The sequence below is a fragment of the Amphibalanus amphitrite genome, unplaced genomic scaffold (genome assembly GCF_019059575.1).
Source record: "Amphibalanus amphitrite isolate SeventyFive unplaced genomic scaffold, NRLGWU_Aamphi_draft 000008F_arrow, whole genome shotgun sequence".
Classification (NCBI taxonomy): Eukaryota; Metazoa; Arthropoda; class Thecostraca; order Balanomorpha; family Balanidae; genus Amphibalanus; species Amphibalanus amphitrite.
The window spans coordinates 599,795-608,896 of record NW_024881504.1 but is presented as its reverse complement, the minus strand read 5'-3'; the positions used below and the strand labels follow the sequence as shown (position 1 = coordinate 608,896).

At 52.3% G+C, this 9,102-nt stretch overlaps 1 long non-coding RNA gene across 1 annotated transcript; it reads left to right on the top strand.

Annotated features, from left to right (window-relative positions):
• Nucleotides 1–518: 518 nt before the first annotated feature.
• LOC122379296 lies at nt 519–2,071 on the top strand. The gene is made up of 3 exons (XR_006256161.1): nt 519–763; nt 1,429–1,574; nt 1,867–2,071. It is a non-coding gene; the product is annotated as an uncharacterized LOC122379296 (long non-coding RNA).
• The last annotated feature ends 7,031 nt before the right edge of the window (nt 2,072–9,102 follow it).

Sequence of the window (9,102 nt, the reverse complement as noted above, 5' to 3'; positions counted from 1 at the left end):
GTGCCGTTGTCGCACCTCATGGAGACAGGTGTGATACATAGCCAATGTGCTTTGTGAAATAAAGTGAAGCCAACTGAGCTCCTAAATGGAGGAGGACTGAACGATCAGTGACATATTCGCTCATAGTTAGTTGAACATACCTACATATTGCGATTGAAATGCAATGTTTGGTGCACTTCAATGCATTGGCTGAACTGATTGGATATCCATAGATAACATGAACATTCATGGTATCATGTTCATTCATTCATGTTATCACATTCATTCATGTTTATATGACACATCATATAGAACCACTGTTATACCATGGCTTACGGTGTCCATAAAACCATGCGAATTCATAACTGTTTCGTTTTTTTTTTCCATATAACGACATGTATTGCAGTCCGTTGATCCTGTCTGTATGTGTGTCTGTGTGTTTTCCAGACTGTTCTGATCTCACGGCCGGCAGCCTGGAGCCCCTCACCAGGTGCCCTGAGCTGTGGCATCTCACCCTGTCCGGCGGCGTCCCTGACACCGTGAGCCTGGAGCCCCTCACCAGGTGCCCTGGGCTGTGGGATCTCACCCTGTCCGGCGGCGTCCCTGACACCGTGAGCCTGGAGCCCCTCACCAGGTGCCCTGAGCTGCGGGTTCTCACCCTGTCCGGCGGCGTCCCTGACGCCGTGCTGGACAGTCTCAGCGGCTGCCCCGGGCTGTGGAGACTTACACTGGGGGACCGCCAGCGGCCGGCAGAGACGGCATTCACAGCAGCAGCGGTCAGCAGGTCAGTCAGCAGACACTGGCGAGGGGTGTCCTGTCAGACACTGACACTGACACACTGACACACTGACACCGACACACTGGCACACTGACAATGACACTGACACACTGACACTGACACACTGACACTAACACACTGACACTGACACACTGTCACTGACACACTGACACACTGACACTGACACACTGACACTAACACACTGGCACTGACACACTGGCACTGACACACTGGCACTGACACTGACACACTGACACTGACACTGACACACTGACATTGACACACTGACACTAACACACTGATAGTGACACACTGACACTGATACTGACACTGACACACTGATAGTGACACACTGACGCTGACACACTGACACTGACATCAACATACTAACCCCGACTCACTGACACTGATTCACTAACACCGGCTATGACACAATGACTGACACTCTGACACAGGCACATTGACATACTGACACTGACACACTGACACTAACACAGTGACACTTGCACATTGACATTGACACACTGACACCGACACACTGACACTGACACATTGTCACTGACACCAACACACCGACACTGAACTACTGACACTGACACTGACTCGTACGTCCGGCCGGCTGGTGCCGCTGTGTTTGTGTGTGACGGCTCTGCTGCTCTGCTCTGTTACAGACTGGTGAAGTCGTGTCGGAAGCTGTGGAAGCTGTACCTTCACTGCACGGCAGACACCGGCCGGGCCGTGCTGACCGCCCTGAAGGAGACGGACCTGGGCCGGGACAGTGATGGCCGGCCCCGTACCATCTGGCTCCGTGTCCCCGGTAGGTGAGAGGGCGCCGCGCGCCGCGCCTCTGACCAGTCAGTCCCTCACAACAGACGCTGCACGGCGCCACCGGCCTCTCAGACATACACACTCGACCACCGCCGCAGGCCACGTCACGGACGGTGACGTGTCGCGTCACGGCCACCACGGCCGACGGTGACGTCACGTCAGCCGTCTGTCCTGTGTGTGACGTCACTGTCCGGCGGTGTGTGGACATGGCTGTACCGCTGTCTGTGTGTCTGTCTGTGTGTGACGTATCCACCTCAGACGTGTCTCTGCTCTGTCCACAGTGGAGCTGTACCGTCAGCTGAAGAGTCAGGAAGGCGATGGGGTTAGAGTGTCTCCGTGGTGCTGATTGATGCGCTGCACTACCGACCGTGCAGTGATGAGCTGACTGCAGAGAGGCCGAGCCAGTCGGCCGGGGCCGCCAGCTGACTGCTGCCGTGTGTGCTGCACCAGCCGGCACTGAGAGCGGCGCCGGTCAGCCGGCACACGGCCCCGGTGTCCGCTCTAGTGTAGTTATCTAGTTGTGGTAGTAGTAGTGTAGATGTAGTAGTAGCACACGGATGTGATGTAGTGGGTAATTACCAGGTGGGTATTGTGGGTAATTGGACGGGAGATGTGATGCAGTGGGTAAATGCCGGGCGGGTATTGTGGGTAATTGGACAGTGAAAAGTGACGTGCTGGAGAGACTACCGATCGTGGCATTACGTTATTCTGTATGTGGAACACACGTCTCTGACGGTCCGACTCGGTTCACCGCGCCTGGTCCCGGCGGCACGGCCGGTCTCGGTCACGTGACCGCTCCCCCGGTGGAGTCGGACGGCTCGGTCACGTGACCGCTCCCCCCGGGTCTGGCTGCACCTCGGCTCGGCGGTGCTGAGCGCCGTGCTGAGCGTGTTGTGACACGTCCCACACGGACAGCTCTACTCGACTACTGGCTAGCTGCCGTCCGAGCTGGCAGTATACACGCGGTGCCAGTTCAGACGGCGGCCGGCCGCGCCGCGCCCGCCCGCTCCGGTCCCGGCCGGCGGCCGTCACCCGGCCCGGGGCGGGGACCGGTCCGTCAGCTGACCATTGGTCCGTCAGCTGATTGGTCCGTCAGCTGATTGGTCCGTCAGCTGATTGGTCCGTCAGCTGATTGGTCCGTCAGCCGCCCCGCTCTCCACTGGCGGAGCGCGGCGCCCGCCGAGACTGGAGACGTCAAACACAATGTCTACTTTATACACGAGAGGAGACGCTTCAGCTGTACCATATGTAGCCTGGGGCAATGCTAGTTACCGGGCGAGTATTGTGGGTAATTGGATGAAGTGATGCGATGTAGTGTGTAATTACTGGTCGGATATTGTGGATAATGTAACCCTGGGTATGATATAGCCGGCTATCCGACGGTCGGATATAGTCAGCTGGATGCTACTGAATTGTGTAGAGCTCTGACGGCACCGGTCATAGCGAGTGTCCTCGCGTCTGTCCGACTCGGTTCACGGAAGCACGCCGTCACGGCCCGGGAGCACGCCGCCATGTTTTGTGTCCTCTGCTTCGTACAGGGGGGTAATTGGGCTACCGACCGATTGGGAGTCGGAGTCGGAGTCCGTGTCGATCAAGCTGCCTTGACTCCGACTCCGGAACGGCTTTTTCGATTTTAGTTATCACTTGGCCATGCTACTGATAAACGGCTGCGCTTTGACTAATACATTTTACACATGTCCAGTCTTTGTCCTGGAAAACAGCTACCTTCGGAGCTTACCTCATCATTTGTGGTAATGTCCTGGTGACCTGAGTACAGTTTGGCTCCACCAGAGGGGGGGGGGGTGTTTCTGCGCCGCTGTGCCGCCGCTGCTGTGACCTGCCGAGCTGCGGTCCCGGCTCCAGAGCACACCGTCGGCCGTCGAGGCCTGGTCCTTCTGTTCCGTGCACACCATCAACAGGTGTCGTATATATCTATAATACGGGCCCAGCGTGGCAGTTCACCGTTAACCGGCGGCCACACACTGACTGGCTGGATCGCCACTCGCCGTATTTCACCGCCTTCCCCGGTGCCGGGCGGACGATAACCTGTATACGACACACCGTTTTACCCGCCGTCATTTGGGATCAGGTCTGAGAGCCGCCTCGGGTAAATCAGCTGCCGTAGCGAGCCATTTGGCTGGATCTAGGATCCCATCGGATCCAAGATCACGATAACTACGTGGGATCAGATCACACATATACCTTTTCTGAGATTCCTGCACATTGCATATGTGTTTTGGCCACTCTGACTGGTATCATGTAAGTAGTTCCCTGTTGCAGTTGTGTGTGTGTTGTATGGCCTGCACCCGTCCAACTCACAACTGCAGTGTTCGGTGCTGGTCAGTGACCCACAGCTGACACCGGGCCTCCCACCGCCGCACTGTAGGCGTTCGGGCCGGTCTAGCCTCTTACGGGGCAAAAAAATTATTTTGCTTTTATGAAAACAAAAAGCATACCAATCGACTACAAAATGTCCATACATTACATAAATGACCATTATCTGGTCATGCAACAACTTGGTATAGGGTGAAAGGGGCTTCAAACACAAAGATTTCTTAGGCCGTAGACAAGTCATAGTTTTCGGGTGTTTGAAGACTCAAAGTAGATGCCATGGGGATCCTACGCGCGTGAGTTTTACACGTAAATGGTTTTATGAGTTGTTCTGTGACATGTTACGACCAATTCCGCGCAACGAAAAATGAAGTTGCGAAAATCATTTAGCAGCATGAGAGATAAACATGTCATCGAGTTATTTTGTATGCTTAAAATGAATATCACTCACTATGTTAAAGCCGATCTTTTGAGTTCCCCCAGGTCCCGCTCTAAATCGTGTGTCACAATGTGCATTGTGATGTTATTGAACCGGCCAAGCAATAAAAAAGTGCGCAAACTTGCGCCATTTGCTGCTATGCAACATTTTGCAATACGCTGTCTAGCCTTTATTAGCTCCATAGTGACGGGAGCGAACAAATCAACCTGCATTTTAGCTTATATTATTTCAAGTGATGACAGTAACACCAGCCAGTGTTATCTCGTGGGTCAGAAGCATTCTAATTGACCGGAGGATGAGCTGTCACGTGACCAGAAAGGCCTCAGGCGATGCACAGTGGGCGATCCGGCCGGTCTGGGCTCGCGAAACCTCAAACACATTTTGTTTCCTAAAAAAAATGAGAAGTATTGCACATGAGTTAATGGGAAATTCTGCATAAGTCACGCCCCCCCTCCCCCCCCCCCCCCGAGGCCGAGGGTGCTGCCCCCTTATAGGTTTTAACGCGATAGCTCACAACACGCCGCCGATAAAGAGCCGAAACTTGGCATACTTGACCTTTGATTCAAACCGGATCTGGTTAAATCAACCGCATTTTCAGGTCACGTCAGGTCAGGTCGCTGACCTATGACGTCATAAGTGAACCTCTGCACGGTCCTCAAATGTCGCAACGTCGCAACGCCCTCAGTGCCAAAGGAACTTTCATAGGAAGATGGAACTTACAGGACGTAGCATACTCCGAGGTCTCACAATTTGTATATCTCGGATTTTTTGCTAAAGTTCACATGCGGTCAGGTCGGTCACGTGATCTCACCGTTATAAGTCAATGAGGGAAATATGGAAACTGTTATTTTAGCGCCAGGAATGATCTAAAACTATCTCAAGCACATGGAATCATGGTTTCATGCGCTCCCTGCAAGGTACGGTGCTACACCTTTGCATTGCTAACCTTGCATGACGTCATTTATGACGTCACAAGGGCCATATTAGTTTTCCGTCAATACCTCCGGAACAAAGTAAGTTAGACAGTCGACCTCCTCTGACCAAGTTCGTGACCTGAGGGACTCTTACCAGACTTTGACTCGAGGTCAACGACTCAAAACCTTAACCCTCGCATGTGTGCGGCGTTTGCCAGCTTCTAATGTGTAGGGGGGGTCGGTTGGACCCCCCCCCCCCCTTGCCGTTTCGCCCCTGATCGAGCTAGAGCTTCGCGGAAAAAACGAGCGTGTTGCCCGTGACGAGAGGAAGCCGATGATACCCAATTTTAAGGTCCTAGGTCATTGGTTGACCTTCCAGGTCAGGTCAATGACCCAAAGTCGGGAAAATCGGGACCTGTTAGAAAGTCGTAAAGTGTGGGTGCTAAGGAGTTTTTCGGGGTGCTGATCACGAATATCGTGTTAGTTTTGATCACAGATGATGCCTTGAAGCATTTAGACCAGTTCGGGTCAGGTCAGGTCAGGTCAACCAGTAGGCGTCGTGACGGGTATTCGTAGTACGTGTCAACCGCCTCTGACAGCTTCGTAACATGTTACGAAGTCACCAAAACTACTTCGTAAATGTTCAAATGGTTGCTAAATTCGAATTCAGCTCCAAAAACTAGCCTAGAAACATGTAAAACTCGAAAAAGTGACCCGAGGTCACCCGAGGTCACCAAAGGTCAATGACCTGACCTGACCTTCAGGTGACCTTGACACACACGGGAGTAACATCAAATCACATGTTTGAACGTTTGAAACCACGAAAAGCTTGCAAACACGCGGCTAGTGCGAGCCGACATACGCGAAATCGCGATTCCGGCCAAACATGGTCTCGGAAAAGAGGTCACAGGTCAAAGGTCATTTGGGTCAGGGTCATGAAATTTTCAGGGTAGGTGTCAAATTGATCAATGCGAGGGTACTGAAAGTTTCGTCGCGATCGGCCGCTTTTTACGCGAGTTATTCGCGAAAAACCATGGGGGGGTCCATCCGACCCCCCCCTACACATGCGAGGGTTAACCCTCGGACTTATAAGGGGTCGAACGGACCACCCTCGTTTTTTCGCGAATAACTCGCGTAAAAAGTGGCCGATCAAGACGAAACTTTCAGTACATTCGGGTTAACCCGCGCCCTGGTGGGGGGGGCTATTTTTTGCCCCCCCTCCAGACTTTTCGATATATCTCCAGAACCGCTGTGCCGATCGTCACCAAACTTTCAGTACCCTCCCGGACATCAATTTTACACATTGTGACCAAAAATTTTTCCAAAGGCTATGATAGGTTGGCCGAAAATGACGTCAGAGTGACGTCATGTTCTGCCGTTTTCGACCCAAAAAAGGGTTTCGCGGGAAGAGCTGTCAGGCCTATAGCTTTGCAAATACAGAAAAATGATAAAGACATAAAAGCTGTAGATTGGACAGGGCTACAAAACTGCTATCTCGGATTTTTGAAATTTTTGGATTTTGACCCCCAAAAATCAAAAAATAGATTTTTTGGATATACTAATCGAAAAATCCAAAAAGTTTTTTGAATTTCGCAAAAACCGGAACATATGTGATAGTCCTTACCGCCTTCCATCCACATACCAAATTTGAGATTGATACCTCCCTTTTTGGCGAAGTTATAGCGAAAAAACTGTTCAAAATTGATGACGTCAAATTTTCAAACTCAATTTTTAGCAATTCTAGACCCCTTAGCGCAAAACAAAGACCACCATTAGACTCCCCGTGACGAGCTGCATCGAATCAATACCCAATTTATGCAAAAATATCAACTTTAAAATTTGACCTTTTTTGGCCTGACCTTGACCTGACCTTGACCTGAACTTCACCAGAAAGTGACCTAAGCCGTACCTGATAGTCTTATAACCAACACCATTGAGTTGGAAATGAAAAATTGGCCATAAAACATGTATCACACAACCTTAGTAAAGTTGGGCTCATGTGACCTGACCTGTGACCCTTGGTGACCTGACCTGTGACCTGACCTGGTATTGCTAGTGACCTCTAATAGCAACATATCTACTAGGCAACTGACGCCCTACCGCTGATTCTCGACAAAATGCGTTTTCCTCGGTGTTATAGGGCATTCCCTAGAAGACCCGTGAACGGTGAAACATTTCATCTTTGACCTGACCTGTGACGTCATCGGTGACCCCGAGGTCAATGAAATTTGGTTTCCTTCGACAAATTTGACAGGCCTTTCGAACGCCGTTTGAATTTTGCGGATCCGTCCAGTAGTTTCGGAGATACGAGGGGGGGCAAAAAATAGCCCCCCCCCCCACCAGGTCGCGTTATAAACAGACCCCACCAGGGCGCGGGTTAATCAATTTTACACCTACACTGAAAATTTCATGACCCTGACCCAAATCACCTTTGACCTGTGACCTATTTCTCGAGACCATGTTTGGCCGGAATCGCGATTCGGCGTGTCGGCTCACATTATCCGCGCGGTTGCAGTCTTTTTGTGGTTTCAAACGTTCAACCATGTGAAATGATGTTGGTTCCATGCATTATGCTGGGTGTCAAGGTCACCTGAAGGTCAGGTCAGGTCATTGACCTTTGGTGACCTCGGTTCACTTTTTCGAGTTTTACATGTTTCTAGGCTAGTTTTTGGAGCTGATTTCGAATTTAGCGACCATTTGAGCATTTACGAAGTAGTTTTGGTGCCTTCTTATCATGTTACGAGGCTGTCAGTAGCGGTTGACACCTACTATGAATACCCGGCAGGGCGCATACTGGTTGACCTGACCTGACCTGACCCGACCTGGCCTAAATGCATGAAGAAATCATCTGTGATCAAAACTAGCATGAAATTCGTGATCAGCACCCCGAAAAGCGCCAAAGCAACCTCACTTTACGATGTTTTAACAGGTTCCGATTTTCCCGAATTTTGGGTAATTGACCTGACCTGGAAGGTCAACCAATGACCTAGGACCTTAAAATTGGGTATCATCGGCTTCGTCTCATCACGGGAAGCAAGCTCGTTTTTTTTTTCCGCAAAGCTCTAGCTCCATCAGGGGCCAAACCGCAAGGGGGAATGGAAGTGCTCCGTTTTGCCACGTTTATGCAACATTTCATGCAGTTCCTGCACATTGCGAAAGCTTATAACATGGGAAACGTCATGCATTCACGTTCTTTAATGAATTTGCTACAGTTTGGTGTGTAATTCGTAGGCGTAGGTCTCCTAGATCCAAGGCTATAAGGGTTGAAAGGTTGTTAGAGGCTAGAACCCCTGAAACGCCCACTGTGCGCCGGCGGATGAGCCGGCCGGCCCGTGCCCGGCCCGCCATTCCAGCCGCCACGGCCGGCCAGCGGCACTTGTCCAACACCGGCTGGACACAATACCGACTCGGAGACACACACGGCTCGGGAGACACCCGTGGCGTGTTCTGGGGCCATACACGGACACTGCAGTGGCCACTGGGCAGAGGTGCGGACCGGACGTACCGCCCGCCCCTCCGACTGGGCAGAGGTGCGGACCGGACGTATGTACCGCCCGCCCCTCCGACTGGGCAGAGGTGCGGACCGGACGTACCGCCCGCCCCTCTGACTGGGCAGAGGTGCGGACCGGACGTACCGCCCGCCCCTCCGACTGGTCAGAGGTGCGGACCGGACGTACCGCCCGCCCCTCCGACTGGTCAGAGGTGCGGACCGGACGTACCGCCCGCCCCTCCGACTGGTCAGAGGTGCGGACCGGACGTACCGCCCGCCCCTCCGACTGGGCAGAGGTGCGGACCGGACGTACCGCCCGCCCCTCCGACTGGTCAGAGGTGCG